An 18023-nucleotide genomic window follows, 5' to 3' on the forward strand; every position below is an offset into this window, starting at 1 on the left:
ACACCTGCGACTCCAGGTGATCCAGTGTGCCGCTGGACATCTTTCGTTCAGGGTCCACAGAGATTTGGGGTGTTATGTGGCTGGGAGAGGACGAGGCTGTAAGAAAGGCCACAAAATAATGGTCCGTTTGTATGTGTGAACCACACTCTTCGTCTAGTATATTGTCTGTGTACATGCTTTTCTTTCTACTTTGGAATCCTTTTCTCCATTTCCTGGAGAAAACATTTTTCAAGGCTGTTACCCTTGATCGCGCTTTATCGTGATTGGTTTCCTCTACAAGACTTTGAACTCCATGAGGGCAGTAATGTCTTTCTAGGGTCTTTTTATCTGTTTTTTTTTTTTAATATAATTTTTTAATCTGGTAGATTAGACTACTGGAGGGGGGGAACTGGGCATTTTCTTCTGAAACACATATTTTCTCTCTTGAGAACTTTCAGTAAATCCTCAGATAACAGACTTCGGTACAGTAACATCCACTTTGCGCCAGGTTCTTTTTTTTGACTTATTTTCTTTACAAAGTAGAGAAGATATGTATGAGTTAAGATATGAATTGAAAGGTTAAGGTATGAATTGAAAGGATCCTTAATGATCTTAAATTTGCAGGTAAGTAATACACTCAGATCACTTCAAGTGATTTGCTCAAGTTAAGAGCAATTTAGTATCACACTCTTTTTAAACCTTCGCTTTTATATTTTGGTCTTTTTCCCCTGTTAAACATTTTTAGGTTAAATATGACTTTCTAGTATTCTGCGTTATGCATATATGATGTTTTATTTACCGAAGTCCCCACTGTTTAATATTTAGTCCCCCCCCACCACTCACCCACTCATTTATGAGCTGCTTGATAAATATTTTTAGGCTCTTTTTTTTTTTTTAAGATTTTATTTATTTGTCAGAAAGAGAGCATAAGCAGGGGAAGTGTCAGGCAGAGGGAGAAGCAGGCTATACTCCTTTCTTTAGAATAAATTCCTGGAGCACCTGGGTGACTCAATGGGTTAAGGCCTCCGCCTTTGGCTCCAGTCATGATCCCGGGATCCTGGGATCGAGCCCCACAGAGCCGCACATTGGGCTCTCTGGTCCACGGGGAGCCTGCTTCCTCCTCTCTCTCTGTCTGCCTGCCTCTCTGCCTACTTATGATCTCTGTCAAGTAAATAAATAAATAAAAATCTTTAGAATAAATTCCTTAAAGTGAAATTGCAGGGTCAAATGAAATGGATTTTTCTAAAGCTTTTAATAGAAAGTGCTAAATTGCCCTCCAGAAATGTTTTGCCAGTTTATACTCTGCATAATATTATATGAAACCTCTCTGGTGGTCTAGTGGTTAGGATTTGGCGCTCTTCACAATAGTATATGAGGGTCTTCTCCCTAAATTCACCAATACTGGTTGTTGTCATTTTTAAAAATCACTGTTAATTTAGTGAATTAAATTAACAGGTTTAAATTAACAGATTGTTCTCTTTTGTTTCTCTAGCACTCAGCATAATGCCTAGCACATACTAAATGTTTAATAAATACTGAATGTTGAGAGACTAAGGAACTATTCATTTAAAATTGTTCATGTAGCCCAAAAACATTTTGACTATTCTTCACATGTATATATTCACTTGCTTCAAAAATACGTATAATGGGGGCGCCTGGGTGGCTCAGTGGGTTAAAGCCTCTGCCTTCAGCTCGGGTCATGATCCCAGGGTCCTGGGATTGAGCCCCACATCGGGCTCTCTGCTCAGCGGAGAGCCTGCTTCCTCCTCTCTCTCTCTGCCTGCCTCTCTGCCTACTTGTGATCTCTGTCTGTCAATAAATAAATAAAATCTTAAAAAAAAAATACGTATAATGGAGGCACCTGGGTTGCTCAGTCTGTTAAGGGTCCAACTCTTGATCTCAGTTCAGGTCTTGATCTCAGGGTTGTGAGTTCAAGCCCCACGTTGTGCTCCACACTGGGCATGGAGCCTACTTAAAAATATACATATGTATAATAGATATATAATTGTTTTTACAAATAAGATCATCCTAAATTGTTTTAAACTACACTTAAAAAGTTATGGTGGGGGTGCCTGGATGGCTCAGACGGTTAAGCATCTGACTCTTAGTTTCGGCTTAGGTCATGATCTCAGGATCATGGAATGGAGCCCCATATGGGCTTCATGCTCAGTGAGGAGTCTGCTTGAAATTGTCTACCTCTCTCCCTCCCCCTCTGCCCCTTTCCCTGCTTGTTCATGTGCAAGTACTCTCTCTCTCCCCTTCTCTCAAATAAATAAATAAATAAATAAATAAAATATTTTTTTAAAAAAGTTATGGCCATGTTTTCATGTTCGTTAAATAATGGTACATATTATTTTCAATAGTTGATATTATCCCATTGTGTAGAAATATGTTAATTAACTATGGGTAAGCCATTAGATCATTTCTAAGCCTTTGCTAATATAAAAATACTATAATGAATATTCTTATACATACACACATTTTGTGTACTTTCCTGATTTCCTCTTTAAGATGAACTAATTCATAGTGATAGAATTGCCAGGTCAAAGGGAACCTGCATTTACAATTAGGATAAATATGGCTAAGTTACAAAACAGTAAAAAGTTACATCAATTTATATTCTACAGTGCCTGAGAGTTCCACTTTCTGACTTCACCAGCACTGGATAGGGTGAGTACTTTTTACCTTTATCAAGTTGATAGGCAAGAAAAGAAAGAAAGAAAGAAACAAACAAACAAAAAACTTTAATTTTAATGTATTTTTTGATTAGCAAAAAAAAAAAAAAAACTTTGCATGTATTTCTTGGCAATTGATGTTGCTTTAGGGAATTGTCATTTAATTCCTTTTCTCAATTTATTATTATTAGTCATTTTCTCATTGATTTGTAGGAGTTCCCTTCCATTATCTTGTTACTGTGTTACTTTTGTAGAAGGATCCTGTTGAATACAAAAAAAAGAAACTCAATGAAATTAATTCAAGTAAAAGTTGAATTATGTTACTGTTTAACAGCTATAATCAGTACATTGTGCAAATGAGATGTGTAAGGTACAATTTGCAAATAACTTATTATTTTCCCCCATACATTAAAACACACCCAGTGTGGGACGCCTGGGTGGCTCAGTTGGTTGAGCAGCTGCCTTCGGCTCAGGTCATGATCCCGGCATCCTGGGATCAAGTCCCGCATCGGGCTCCTTGCTCGGCAGGGAGCCTGCTTCTCCCTCTGCCTCTGCCTGCCATTCTGTCTGCCTGTGCTTGCTCTCTCGCCCTCTCTCTCTGATAAATAAATAAAATCTTAAAAAAAAAAAAAAAAACACACACCCCCAGTGGTTGGGGTGCCTGGGCATAGGCAGTTGAGCGTCGGACTCTTGATTTTGGCTTGGGTCATGGTCTCAGTCATGAGATCAAGCCCAGAGTAGGGCTCTATGCTGAGCATGGAGCCTACTGAAGATTCTCTCTCCTTCTGCCCCTCCCACACTCCCCCCAGTGCCCATGCCCTCCCACTCTTTCTCCCTTAAAGAACAAAACCCAAAACCACACTCAGTGGAGTTAATTCCTCCCTGCTCCTTGAATGAAACATGACACAAATATCACCAGTATTATCTTCCCTCCAGCTTGAGCCTGTTATGACAGAAAGGGGAATGGTTGACTTCGTTTCTGTGTCCCTACCTAAAATTTCTTTTTTAATACCCCTTCTCTTTACCAAGGAGGTTTCCTTCTCCCAAGTTGGGACAGAGGGAAGGGCAAGAGCATTCTTAACATGGCTAATAAAGTTCTGCAATTAAGGGTTGATGGTCTCTGAACTTAACAGATGTTTACACTTGATACTTGTTACTTTATGCATTCTTTGGAAACACCTCTACCATCATCTTACCCTGATGAGCAAATACTGGCAATCTCTTGCTTACACTTGGGTGAATAAATGTCATCTGGCAATCAGTTCAATGGTTGCTGGCATCTGTGCTCTATGCCTCAAGCTTCTTTCTGTGGAAGTCTCTACTCTTCCACTTGACTTTCTTCAGTAGTCCATATCTGATCCAGATATCTGGAGTGGCTTTGCCTCACACCTCTGGGAGTATATATTTGGACCAAACTCAAAACTCATCTTTGCAATTAGCCAGCCATCTTTGCTTGTCTAGATTCCACTAGAATGTTGGCTCCATGAAGGCAGGAGATTTTCATGTATTTCATTCACAGCTGTAGTCACCTGTGCCTAGAATATACTTGTATTTTTTAAGTGTTCTGTAAGTACCGAATGAATGATTTCCTCAAATATCATCCTGACACTAGTGCACTATGACCCCCAGAACCCCCAGCTCTAAGGGCCATATATCAAAGTTGTATAAAGCCTCTATCCCTAGGCATGGGGTGAGGAAAGAAGCAATGTCAACACACTGCACACTGAAAACCCTCTCAAAATCTTTTTTTTTCTTTTAAGATTTTATTTATTTATTTCACAGAGAGCTAGAGAAAGAGCACAAGTAGACAGAATAGCAGGCAGAGGGAGAGGGAGAAGCAGGCTCTCCACTGAGCAGGGAGCCCAACGTGGGGCTCGATCCCAAGACCCTGGAATCATGACCTGAGCCAAAGGCATACTGGCATACCCGAGCCAAAGGCAGATGCTTCACCAACTGAGCCACACAGGCACCGCCTCTCAAAATCTTCTAAACTTCAACTTTTTTCTAACTTAGAAGTGGATAGACAAGTAAGAATTGCAAAAGCAACCCATTTTTTTTTTTCAGTTTCTACATTTGATGGCCCTCCACTTTACCATGGAATGTGGGAATAATTCACTTTCTTAGAGGCGCAGACAAAAGTAAGAGTCTCATTTTAACCTCCTGCTACACACACATAACAATTGCACCTGTTTTGAGTGCTGTGAAGTATGTAAGCCTGATGATTCACAGACCTGTACCCCTGGGGCAAATAATACATTGTATTAATAACAATTTAAAAAAGCAAAAAAACCCAATTGTACATGTTTGTTTATGTACTGTCTCCATCTATTAAATCATAAGCTCCTGGAAGACAAGGCCTATGTTTTATATATATTTATACACACACACACACATATACACACACATGTATATATACATATATACACATGTGTATATATACATACACACACATATATATACATGTGGAGAGCCATCCAGCAGATGCAAGGAGTCACGTAGACGGGAGTGCCTGAAGATTGAGGAACTGAGAATGATTGGTTTAGGAGGATGTGGGTGCGCTCGTGGCTGACGCACACAGCACCAGGAGCCAAGAGATAAACGCATGATCACCGCTAGAGAACAATAGAGTCCTGTATGGTTACATAAGGGTCCACAAGGACATTGCGTGCACGGCGTTATGATTGGCCAAATAGGGGGGCGAGAACGGGTGAACTTCGTGGATAAATACTGCTGTAAGTGCTTGGTGCGGGGCGGCCGCCATTAGCATTAGTACATTAGCATTAGTAATAAAAGAAGTTTGCCACTCACCTCGTCTGCGGGTCGTTCTTGCGGGCCGAGAGCGACATATACACACATATAATTTATATTATATATATTACATATAAATATACATATTTATATTATACACACACACATACATATGGTGTCATGCAAACTGAGTGCTCAATATGGTTTAAAAAGTTAAGAATGAATAAAAGTACCTTAGTAGCAATAATAATAATACCAAACATATTGCACAGTACCAGAGATTAATGTCAACAACTGTCTTCTGAATACTCTACTAGAAGAAATCTTTAAGTTTGGAAGTATTTTTTTTCTATTAAAAATTTTTTTTAAAAGATTTTATTTATTTATGAGAGAGAGAGATAGGGAGAGAGGGAACTCAAGCACAGGGGAGCTGGAGAGGGAGAAGCAGGCTCCCTGCCAAGCAGGGAGCCCAATGTGGGGCTCCATGCCAGGATACAGGGATTATAAACTGAGCTGAAGGCAAATGCTTAACAACTGAGCCACCCAGGCGCCCCTAGAAAAATTTCTTTAATTGAAGTATAATTGACATACAATATTATATTTGTTTTAGTCTCAACATAGTGATCCAACAATTATATATGTTATAAAATGCTCACGTCAGTAAGTGTTGTCACTACCCGTCCACCATACAAAGTTATTATAATATTATTGACTATATACCCTATGCTGTACTCTTCGTCCCTGTGACTTATTTATTTTATTACTGGACGTTTGTACCACTTAATTCCTAAATTTGGAAATATTTATAGCAGCTTTGTAGGATTGCTTATACCTTGATGTTTCTGAGCTAGATAGTCTCCATTGCCCCTATAGATCTTCTTCAGCAACATCCCTTTCCCCTCTGGCTCTGGTTGAGCTCAGCGGATGGAGGGCACCAGCAGGACATCAGAAAGTAGTGGGAGAGGGACACCTGGGTGGCTCAGTGGGTTAAGCCTCTGCCTTCGGCTCAGGGCTCAGGTCATGATCCCAGGGTCCTGGGATCTAGCCCCACATCGGGCTCTCTGCTCAGCAGGGAGCCTACTTCCACTTTCCCCCCAATACCCCCCCAGCCCCACGTGCCTCTCTGCCTACTTGTGATTTCTCTCACTGTCAAAAAAACAAAATCTTAAAAAAAAAGAAGAAGAAGGTAGTGGGAGAAAGAGGTCAGTGTATTTATTACCCTCCCTCCCTCCATACTGGCCCAAGTTGGCAGTGGTACTGTACCATCTCTTGCTGCCCTGCCCGCATGCTGATGTACTCTCTTCAGTTGTGCCTTTTGACTGTGCCATCTGTTTCCTGCTGGAACCCTGACGGATTTGAATAATATTTTAAATATTTACAGGGTACAGGAGGTATACAATACCTTTTTTTTTTTTAATGTGAGAAAAGCTTGTTTTCTTGAAGTTGAGTTTATATTATACCTCTTAGAAGGTTAATATTGGTAGGTCTGAAACAACTGGAAAATAGAACCTAAGATTATGATATATCCCCTTCCCTGTTTTTTTCCTGCTCAAATATACAGGGAAAAAAGTCAGCTTACAGTTAGTTTTATAATTTTTTCCAATACTAAAAGGAATACACATTTAAACTTTTTCAAATGCAAACAGCATGAAAAAAATTTCTTATAATTCACTAGGTAGAGAAAAATCACTGTTAAAATTTTAGTGATTTTTTTTCTCCTATAATAATGTACATCTAAAGAAAGGAAGAAAATTTACCGTGAGAATATATTTCTAATATTTATAATATGCAGTACATTGTATAAGTATATATGTATTGTAGGTGTGGCTCTCATTCCACTGAAATAAATATTGCATTTCTTTAGATCAACCTGAATCTGATCTTGAGCTCTCACCCTGCCAAGGCTGGTGGGAAAGTCAGTCTCAGTTACTGAGCATTTCCTCTCCACCTACGATTGTACGAAGTTTCTAGGGCCTTAATTATTGTGGAAGTACGTGGAAATTATTATTTTTTAAAGGTTTTATTTTTCATTTCTTTGAGAGACCTAAAGAGAGTACATACATGAGTGGGGGAGAGGGACAGAGGAAAAGGGAGAAGCAGACTCCCCGTTGAGCAGGGAGCCCGATGTGATGTGGGGCTCCATCCCAGGGCCCTGAGACCATGACCTGAGCCACCCAGATGCCCTATACCTGGAAATTATTTAGTTGTCTGTCCACATTGATTTGCTGCTGAGATTTCCTTTTATGCCATCTTCCCTTCTGGTCTGATGATTCCAGTATTCATTTACCACTCTTGGAACTCAAGAATCTGGACTCAAATGAGTGAATCTGGCAACCCCAGCACCCAGGTGCAGACTTCCCCTTTGAGGTTTTGCCATCATCCTGGGCTCTGTCACAGAGCAAGATGGAAGATTTAGCTGCTCACTCAACCTTTTGGGTTTCAGACTTCTAAGTCTTGAGGAATCTCTCTCCCACCTCACTTTGAAAGGCATTCCTGTCTTCCCACTCCCACTTCTCATTTCAAAAGACAGCAAGAACCTATGTTGTCACTAAGTAGCTTTTGCTTTTTGCCTTACGAAAATATTAGGATCTGGATACCTATTGTATGGGGGCAAAAGGTAGGGGAATAGGAGAACACACAGAATTAAAATCTCAACAAAATAACCTGCTATAAAAAATATACGTATCGGGCGCCTGGGTGGCTCAGTGGGTTAAGCCGCTGCCTTCGGCTCAGGTCATGATCTCAGGGTCCTGGGATCAAGTCCCGCATCGGGCTTTCTGCTCAGCAGGGAGCCTGCTTCCCTTCCTCTCTCTCTGCCTGCCTCTCTGCCTACTTGTGATCTCGCTCTGTCAAATGAATAAATAAAATCTTTAAAAAAAATATGTATCAAATGATAAATGTTTATTTTTCCCCTGCTTTTTTATTTGAACATTATACCATAAACATTTCATGTCGCAGTTCATGCTTGTATTTATTTTTAATTTTTAAAGATTTTATTTATTTATTTGCAGAAAGAGAGAGACCACAAAGTAGGCAGAGAGGCAGGCAGAGAGAGAGGGGGAAACAGGCTCCCCAGTGAGCAGAGAGCCTGATGTGGGGCTCGATCCCAGGACCCCGAGACCATGACCGGAGCCGAAGGCAGAGGCTTAACACACTGAGGCACCCAGGCACCCCATAGTTCATGCTTTTAAATGTCTGTATAACAGTAGGATCCTCTATCATACGAACATATTATCATTTATTTACTTATTTATTTAATTAAAAAAAAGTTTTTATTTATTTATTTGACAGAGAGAGATCACAGTAGACAGAGCGGCAGGCAGAGAGAGAGAGAGAGAGAGAGAGAGAGAGAGAAGCAGGCTCCCTGCTGAGCAGAGAGCCCAATGCGGGACTTGATCCCAGGACCCCGAGATCATGACCTGAGCTGAAGGCAGCGGCTTAACCACTGAGCCACCCAGGCGCCCATATTATCATTTATTTAACAGACATTTAACTGATACCTCATTCTAAAGGCAGCCTTATCTGTATTTACTACCTTTTTATTTTTACTTTTTCTAGTTATTCAGAAGCTACAGTTCTCTTCTGGTAATAACTAAAGCTTGGAATAGAACAGTTGGAACTAATAGACATAATTTAGAAGAGCTACAATTTAGAGTTTTATCTAAACTCATAATATAATTTCCCTCCCTTAGTATTACCAAAAGTGAGGCCTGTACAAAAGCCATTGGCATCCTTTAGTTGTTTAGAAATATTTTTTCCAGAAATGAAGCAATTATTACAGAATGTCATCTAGATTGTTGAGTAACAATGAATGTTACATATCCATGGGAGAATTTCAGCTTGGCTCATATTAGAATTTATTTTTATTTAATTCTAAAAAATCCTGAACTGGGGTGTCTGGATGGCTAAGTCATTAAGCGTCTGTCTTCATCTTGGGTCATGATCCATCCTGGGGTTCTGGGATTGAACCCCTTGTCGGACTCCTTGCTCAGCAGGAAGCCTTCTTCTCCCTCTCCCAGTCCCACTGCTTGTGTTCCCTCTCTCACTGTCTCTCTCTCTGTCAAATAAATAAATAAATCTTTAAAATAATAAAAAAATCCTGAGCTAATAAATAATGGCCTTTTTTTTTTTTTTAAGATTTTATTTATTTGTCAGAGAGAGAGGAGCTAGAACGAGCACAGGCAGGCAGAGAGGCAGGCAGAGGCAGAGGGAGAAGCAGGCTCCCTGCCAAGCAAGGAGTGCGATGTGGGACTCGATCCCAGGACACTGGGATCATGGCCTGAGCCAAAGGCAGTGGCTTAATCGACTGAGCCACCCAGGCATCCCATATTTTCATTTTCTTAAGTTTAATTATTTTTAAGTAATCTCTATGCCTAATGTGGGGCTCGAACTCACAACCCCAAGATCAAGAGTCCCAAGCTCTTCCAACTGAGCCAGTTGAGTGCCCCAAGACTGGCCTTTAAAAAAGATTGTCCTGATCCATGTATTGAGAACAGATTATAGAGGGCCAAGCAGGCTGATAAGATCAAGGCTCTTAGAAATGACGGTGGCTTGGGCCAGAGTTGTAATGCTGAGATGGTGGGGCATAGTTGGATTCTGCATCTATTTTGAAGGCAGAGCCAACAAGACTTTGCTGATGTGGCAGGTAAGAGAAAGAGAGGTTACAAAATGATGAATGTTACTGGCCTGAGCAGATGGAAGAATGGAGTTCCAGTGAACTGTACAGAAAGAGAGGTGGGAGGAGCAAGTCTTGGGTGGGAGGTGGGGAGATGAGAAGGCAGTTTTGTATATTTCAACTTTGGTATATCTGCTGGACTGTCTAGTGGAGTTGAGGCATAGTTTGTTGGCATGTGAGTTGGAATTCAGTGGAAAGATGGAGGCTGCAGATCTAAAATTGGAAGTCACCAGGGCTTCTGGCTGGTTCAGTTGGTAGAGCCTGTGACTCTTAATCTTGGGGTTGAGTTGAAGCCACACACTGGGTGCAGATAAAATCTTTTTTAAGGGGTACCTGGGTGGTTCAGTCGGTTAAATGTCTGCCTTTAGCTCAGGACATGATTCTAGGGTCCTGGGATCGAGACCCACATCGAGCTCCCTGCTTTAGTAGGGAGTCTGCTTCTCCCTTTGCCTGCCACTCCCCCTGCTTGTGCTCACTTACTATCTGTCAAATAAATAATAAAATATTTTTAAAATTTTTTAAAAATAAAATAAAGATAATATTGGCTAGTATCTTTTATGATTATTGTGAAGACTAAGTGAACTTTTTATTTAAAGCACTTAACACACTGTCTGGCTCATCGTAAATACTCAATAAGATATTAGCTATTACTATTATCTTTAAACCAGCATTTGTCTTCCAAAATGTTGCTGGTTGCCTTGGTGATAATATACTAGTAGAATCTATACTGTAACAATACCTATTATTTAGCTAAATAAAATGTGGCAAACTGAAGTGTCCAGTGTGTGACTCCCTCCCCCATATATAGTATCTTAAATAAATAAATAAAGTAATGGGGCTCCTGGGTGGCTCAATCAGTTAAGTGTCTGCCTTTAGCTCAGGTCATAATCTCAGGGTCCTGGGATCAAGCCTCACATCAGGCTCCCTGCTCAGCACAGTTTTAAAAATATAAATAAATAAATAAATAAACATTTCTCAAAGGAGATTCAAGCAAAATTAAATATTTAGGAGAACTTCAAAAGCTAAGAAGTTGAAAAAAAGGTTCCTGGCTAAAAATGTAACTTATTTTTCATCATGAGAAACATACTCCTTAATCCCCATCACCTAATTCACCCTTCCCCCAACCCACCTCCCCTCTGGTAACCATCAGTTTGTTCTCTATATTTAAGAGTCTATATCCTGGTTGACTGGTTCAGTTGGTAGAACATGAAACTCTTGCTGTCAGGATTGTGAGTTCAAGCATCACGTTGGGCAGAAAGCTTAGTTTTAAAAACAGAGTCTATTTCTTTGTTTTTTTTTTTCTCCATTTGCTCATTTATTTTGTTTTTTAAATTCCACATATGAGTGAAATCATATAGTATTTGTCTTTTGCTGACTAGTTTTGCTTAGTATTATACTTTCCTGCTCCATCCATGTTGCTGCAGATGGCAAGATTTCATTATTTTTGATGGCTGAATAGTATTTCATTATATATCTATCTATATATATATATATTATATTGTCTTTATCCATTCATCAATCAGTGGGTACATGGGCAGTTTCCATAGTTTGGCTATGGCATATAATGCTGCAGTAAACATAGGGTGCATGTATCCCCAAAATTAGTGTTTTTGCATTTTTTGTGTGTGTAAATACCCAGTAGTGCAATCACTAGATTTTAGAGTAGTTCTATGCTTAATGTTTTGAGGAACCTTCATTCTGTCTTCCATAGTGGCTGCGTGAGTTTGGATTCCCACCAACAGCATACGGGAGTTCCTTTTTCTCCACATCCTTACCAATACTTGTTGTTTCTTGTGTTTTTATTTTAGCCATTCTGACAGGTATGAGGTGATATCTCATTGTGGTTTTGATTGGCATTTCCCTGATGATGAGTGATACTGAACATCTTTTCATGTGTCTGTTGGCCACCTGTAGGTCTTCTTTGAAGAAAGAAGTTAATTTTGTTTTAGTTGCCCAGATCTCTGAAATACAAGGATAGGGACTCCTTTAAAGCCTTGGCATTCAGTATGGCTGACTGCTATAAAAGTAGACACATAGTTGGTAAAGTTTGAAATAAGGATGTCCTTCTTCAACAGATTTGAATAATCATTGGTCTAGAAATTATTTCATGCTTTATAGGAAGATGTCTTCTAATTTTTAAAATAAACAACCTCTTATCCTAACCAAATAAAATCCATTTTGATCCTTTTTTTATAGAAATCCACCCCAAGATTATTTGGAAAATCACTTTCTGTATTAAAAACAGACAGTTCTGGGGCACCTGGGTGGCTCAGTAGCTTAAAGCCTCTGCCTTGGGCTCAGGTCATGATCCCAGAGTCCCATGACTGAGCCCTGCATTGGGCTCTCTGCTCGGCGGGGAGCCTGCTTCTCTTCCTCTCTCTCTGCCTGCCTCTCTGCCTACTTGTGATAAATAAATAAATAAATAAGATCTTTAAAATATAGATGCCTACACCCAGTTCTACCTTTAAAGCCAGCATTTTTTAGTCCCAGAGTGAGTTCAGCCTTTCTTTCCCTTTAGCCTATTGCTGAGGTGGCAGGGGTAACCACTGAGAAACAACAACAACAACAAAAACCAAGATATTTTGTGATGGAAATAGCATTCTTATCAATAAGCCAAAATTTTTCATTTGTTTTATTTCTTTTTGTTTCCTCATGACAAGAGAGAAAAAATTCAATCCCTAATCTACGAGTAGGCTAATTATTCTTCAAATATTGGTCATGTTAAAAATAACGTGCCTTTCACCTGGGTGGCTCAGTCGGTTAAGTGTCTCCCTTCGGCTCAGGGCATGACCTCCAGGTCCTGGAATTGAGTTCCACATCAGGGTCCTTGCTCATCTGGTTCTCCCTCTGCCTCTTCCCCTGCTTGTTCTCTCTCTCTCTCTCATTCATGCTCTCTCTCTCACTCTCACAAATAAATAAATAAAATCTTAAAAAAAAAAAAAAAAGTAGCATGCCCTTTAGGGGCGCCTGGCTGGCTTAGTTTGTGGAGTGGGCAACTCTTGATCCGGGGGTTGTGGGTTCAAGTTCCATGTTGAGTGTAGGGATTACTTTAAAAAAAAAAAAAAAAAAAAAGTAACGTGCCCTTTAAAACCAATTGACTTGAAGTCCAGTGTGCAATTCCCTTCTCTGCTGCTAGGTGGCAATTAATGCCTTGGAGAGGAAAAGGTCTGCCCGGCCCCCCACCCACTCCTTCCCCACCCAGAAAGATACGTGCGTTTTCTCTTCCTTAAGGTAAGAATTCTCTTAAGGATAATATTCTCTTTCCTGTTTTGTTTTGTCCAAGTGAATTTACATTCACCTTTTCCTTTAATTGTTAAGAATAACACATACAAATCTAAAGCAGACTGCTATAGCTAGGGAAGAATAGATCGTATCTTTTAAAGAGGGTGGTTTCCAAAAAGAGTGTATGTTCATGAGTGATATAGAGTAGGAAGTTGCTATAATTTCCCTGCAGCATTTTTTCTTCTTTCAGTTTTACTAAAGAAAATTTCCTGTGAAAGGAATTATAACTGGCCCATGCCAACTTTATGCCAAATGTAATATAGTTAAATATAAAATAAAAATGGAGGAGGAAAATAATTTTAAAGACCTCAAAGTAATTCCAGTGTGGTGACGCTGCTTTCCAGGTGAACTATAGGAAAAACAAAATAATTCTTTATCAGAATCACAGACGGTACAATATATTTTTTTTTAAACTAAGGTTTTGTTGTTTTTTTTTTCCCCCTTTTCAGACGACCTATTCAGATTTATCTATTCTTATCGAAATTATTTAAAGGCTACACATACTTTCTGTGTGTTTATAAATCTAGGAGTCTGGTCTGAATGCTTTTAAAAATATATTTACTCATGTACATTGCTTTTTGTGACATTCCTTACCAAAAGACTGTATGTAGTGGGTGTTTTGCTCCATAAAATTCAAAATTTCAAATCCCTATTCAAAGAAGACTCTCAGTTTGGGTCTCAAACCAAAAAGACTCTCCCCAGGCTGAACTTAATGAAGCCTAACACCAAAAAGAAAAGCTGTTTCTGGCATTCTAGGCCTTCCCTGCATCCAGATGGCCCGTCTGTAGCCTAGCCAGAACCAAACCCTTCCTGCTGCCTTTTCTGCCGGCCTTGGATGGTAGCCCTGGGCTACACCAGCTTCCATACCCCTTTAACTCCTCAGTATCCAAGGTTTTTAAGACATGGGACTTACAATGTGAATTGGTTGAAAGAGTAAATCAAATTGAAAGCTTAAAGTTTAGTTTATAAAATATTTCTCTGCATCACCTTCCCCCCTTCTCCTCCCATAGGCCTCCTCCCGGAGTGGCTCAGCTAGCCAATTGGCATCAGAAGAGCACCGTTTGGAAGGGAGTGTGTGTGGGCAGCCTGCAGGTGAGGACAGGGCTGCCAAGGCAGACGATGCGGTTTGTCCTGTGCCTACACCCAATACCTGACTTGTGCCTTTCCAGAGCATTTGTATACACAGAGCAGTTCTGCTGTTTAGGGTGTGGGTAACTTTAAAAAGTACTTTTTTAAAATAACTCGTTGACGGGACTACGTTCAGCAAACAAGAATGCATAAATGGGAGATAGAAAATGACCATGCATGGATTTAAGGGAGAACTTCTATGAAGGAGTTGTCCCAACAAAACAAATCTACTCTGTGTTTTTACAAGGACCCTTGGAAATCTAACTAGTGGCAGCCATTGTTTTCATTAAGCTTTTCAAATGTTGGTTTGTATGTGGGAATTTCACCAGAAGGTAATACACAAAGCAAACTTTACTCCTGAAGGCAGTATTTCCCAATGGTTTTGCTTTTCTCCACGTTGGGAGATGGCTATTAAACTGATTTGTAAGGGTGCTTCTAAGTTGACCAGAATAGATATTTTTGCATGAAAGCCTAGGACTCTCTATCACTTTCCTTTTTATTTTTGAATCTCATTTCTTAGTTCTGTGCTCACAGTTATTTTTAATTATTATTATTATGCCTGTCGCCAAGCTATTTCACTTTCTGCAGAGTTGATTAGAGAAATCTAGGCCAACATAAAGTCCTGGTTTCCAGGTCAGACTACACGAACAAAGGGGAAAAAAAAAAGGCAAAAATGCTAGCTTTCACAAAGCCCTTAAAGGAAACAAACCCCCAAAATGCAAAGGAACCTAGAAGTATGGAGAAGGGAGTTTAAAAACAGGAACCCATGGAAGGAAGAATGAAAGGATAAAACACTATTACAGCACTGAGATGAAAAGAAAGTATTTGAAAGAGTGAATGGAAATAGGTTTGGTATACTTATTGATTTTCAGTATTTAGCTTGGAGTGCTGGGCGTCTGCTCCAAGCACCAGAACTCTCTCTCTCAAAAGCTGACGTAAAAGAGGCACTCCGGCCCCGCTTCCCGTTTCTAGCTTCAGAACTGAAACACTACCCTTGACCCTCTGCACCCACCTCACTCTGTTCATGGCTTCACTCACCTGATCTCAGCTTCACCGCTTACCTCTCTGCATTTCCCTGGCCCACGAACGCACAAGGTTGTCTTCCGTACCATGACTTTGACTCCCTACAAATAGGAGGATGAAAACTGGGGACAGCTATGTTGTCTCAGGCTGCCTTGGGTAATATTCCTCCTTGTTGGACCCACTCTTCAGTATTCTTCCTCCTATCGTAAAGACAATGAACCCAGACAGGCATTGAGCAAGATCATGTCCTCAGGAGAGATCAGGTATCCCTTATGTTTCTATGCATATTTCCAGAATATAGGCTGAGAGCACCTTAGTGCAAAAAAAGCAAAAGGCCCATGATTTCTGGACATAAATGTTTGTTTTTCAGTTTTACACATAATTTTTAAAATATATTTTATTTATTTTTTTTGACAGAGCAAGAGAGAAAGAGTACAAGCAGGGGGAGCAGCAGGTAGAGGGAGAAAAGCCCGACCTGGGTCAGCCCGACCTGAGTCAAAGACAGACGCTAAACTGACTAAGCCACCCAGACATCCCCAGTTTTACACATATTACCTTACTAACAATTGATATCTGATGGATTACAGTCAGATTTTCACAGAACAATAAAAAAGTACTTCTCTAGGAAGTAAATGTGAGAAAACAATTTATGAAAGCAAAAAAGGAACTAACACATCAAGGTAGACGTCAATTTTTCTTAGAAAATCTGAAGAAAAACCCAGTTAAACGGGAAGATTGTTTTCTAATAAGTCATCTAATGTTGGTTTAATGCTCTTTTTTAAAAAGTGCCTTTTAGGGACACCTGGGTGGCTCAGTTGGCTGGGCATCTGCCTTCAGTTTGGGTCATGGTCAAGTCCCATGTGGGGCTCCCCGCTTAGCAGGGAGTCTGCTTCTCCCTCTGCCTCCTGCTCCACCTGCTTTTGCTCACTGGCTCGCTCTCTCTGACAAATAAATAAAATCTTTTTTTTTTTTAAAGTGCTTTTTATTTCTGTGAAAAGAATTTTACTTCCCTTTTCATTTTGAGGAGAGGGGCAAAAACTTGGGAGCATCATTCCTGCGTTCCAGTATAAAAAGAAAATTGCTGGCATGAGAAATGTTATGAATTTACGAAAAATAATCGCTTTCTTTCCTAATTAAAATATTGCATTTTCCCTACTTTTCCCCATTACCATGAGAGTGTATACATACATGTGTGTATGTATGTATGTACATACATACAACCTTGCATGAAACCCTTTGACCAGATTTCACAACTCTAGTCCTATGCTCATAAGAAGCTTTATTTAGTTTCAGTCTTTCCAAATAAGCCTGTAAGTTTTGACAGAGCAAATACCAGTTTGGTCCTCTCTGTCCTCTGTCCCTTGACCCCCTGCTGAAACCTGGCTCAGTCTGTTCACCTAAAAAGGTAAAACTAGACCCTATTTCTACAGAGTATTTTTGTTTTTATGTAGGGCCAAACAGCCATGGAGAGCTCCCGGCGGGCCCAGGAAGGAGACAGAGATTGGCTGCCCTCCAGTTGAGCTGGCTCATGAGAAGTTCAGCTTCCTTGTCCTCTCACAGACAGTCCCTTCCGTGCCGACCTTTGACTAGCCTGCAGGGCTCTCGTGCCCTAATCTGCTGCCTCTTTGCCCATGCTCTTCCTCTTCCCCACACTGTTGGTACTTCTTGGAAGAGGGAAAAAGCCTGAGGAAGAAGGGCTGGAGAGAGGAAAAGTGAAAGTCCTAACTCTTGAGCCTCTAAGGATTTTCTTTCCGTCCTTGATAGGAGAGATACTATTATTTAAAAGGATGTCAACATAAGACATGCAAAATTTGCAAAAAATATGGAGAATTTAGCGTACTCTATGTATTAGGGTAATTTACAAGCCTCAGAAGACCATGCTAGCCCTTCTGCAAATATCCCATAGTCTTTTTTAAACTCTGTATTTAATCAAACTTTTTGCAGACAGTTTGCTTCCTTTTTGTAATTATTATCAGTAGTTCTGTTGTAGGGGAATAGATTTAAGGAAAAATTGCAGTGCATATAGACCATGATCAAGTAAGTTATAAATTTTAATGCTAAAAACTTTGAAAATGCAAATGATTTTTTTCATAATTATTTGATTAATTTTGAAAGAGACCCTAACAATATGTAACACCTTCTATACTGTGTTTAATATTTAAGAAAGAAGTAAATTATATGGAGCAACAATTGTAACAATTGTAAAATTACCTTTACCATTGCAAAAGTAAAGATTTGATTTTCCGGATTTTTCTTCCCCTTCGATGACTTTAGTGCCAGTGGCTCAGTTGCATGCTTGGCATCTCTCCTCCCGCTAACTTTGTACAAACAATGCCCTCCCTCATTTGGGGGTGTCTATTACTCTTTCATCAGGCCTCTTCTATTTGCCTTCCAAAAGCTGGCATTCAACTGAAACCAGAGGAAAAAATCTTTTCCCAGTTTGTTGGCTACTTGTTGCAGGCAATTGACTGCTTTTCCTTCCCCTATTGTGTCACCTCTACCCCTTAAAACAC

The 18023-nt window shown here is 40.0% G+C and overlaps 1 long non-coding RNA gene across 2 annotated transcripts; it reads right to left on the reverse strand.

Annotated features, from left to right (window-relative positions):
• Positions 1–13587: 13587 nt before the first annotated feature.
• On the reverse strand, positions 13588–17797 carry LOC131809639 (uncharacterized). Of its 2 annotated transcripts, none has more exons than XR_009345240.1 (3): positions 17728–17797; positions 15526–15710; positions 13588–13708 (listed from the first exon to the last, which is right to left on the reverse strand). It is a non-coding gene; the product is annotated as an uncharacterized LOC131809639 (long non-coding RNA). The 2 variants fall into 2 exon arrangements; XR_009345241.1 differs by having other exon boundaries at positions 17722–17791.
• Positions 17798–18023: the final 226 nt, after the last annotated feature.

This window comes from Mustela lutreola, chromosome 1 (genome assembly GCF_030435805.1).
Source record: "Mustela lutreola isolate mMusLut2 chromosome 1, mMusLut2.pri, whole genome shotgun sequence".
Classification (NCBI taxonomy): Eukaryota; Metazoa; Chordata; class Mammalia; order Carnivora; family Mustelidae; genus Mustela; species Mustela lutreola.